The sequence below is a fragment of the Bison bison genome, unplaced genomic scaffold (assembly GCF_000754665.1).
Source record: "Bison bison bison isolate TAMUID 2011002044 unplaced genomic scaffold, Bison_UMD1.0 scf7180017833904, whole genome shotgun sequence".
NCBI lineage: Eukaryota > Metazoa > Chordata > Mammalia > Artiodactyla > Bovidae > Bison > Bison bison.
In genome coordinates this window covers 19194-19645 of record NW_011472308.1, presented here as the reverse complement: position 1 = coordinate 19645, position 452 = coordinate 19194, and positions in this window count along the sequence as shown.

Below are 452 nucleotides of genomic sequence, written 5' to 3'. Positions count from 1 at the left end.
AGTACTCAGCTTTCTCTATAGTCCAATTCTCACATTTTCTCTTGTAGGTCCATGTGCTGTTTAAGCGTATGAAAATCATTCTCTTGGGAGATTGCAAATGACATACATACACTATCTTGTATAAAATAGATAGCTAGCACTAAGTAGCTCTATAGCACAGGGAGCTCAACTCACTGCTCTGGGATGATCTGGGGGGTGAGATGCAGGAGGGAGGGAGACTCAAGTGAGAGGAGATCAGCATATTGCTGATGAACTTTATTGTACAGTGGAAACTAAGAAAACATTTTAAAGCAATTATTCTCCAATTAAAAAAAGAGAAAAAAAAAAAAAAGATTCTTCCGGCCATGATGGCAGATACTGCATGAATAGCACAGTTTCAGACCTGTCATACTGTAGTACATGGGATTGCAGAGTTGGACACAATTTAGCAACTGAACAACAGCAAGAACAAA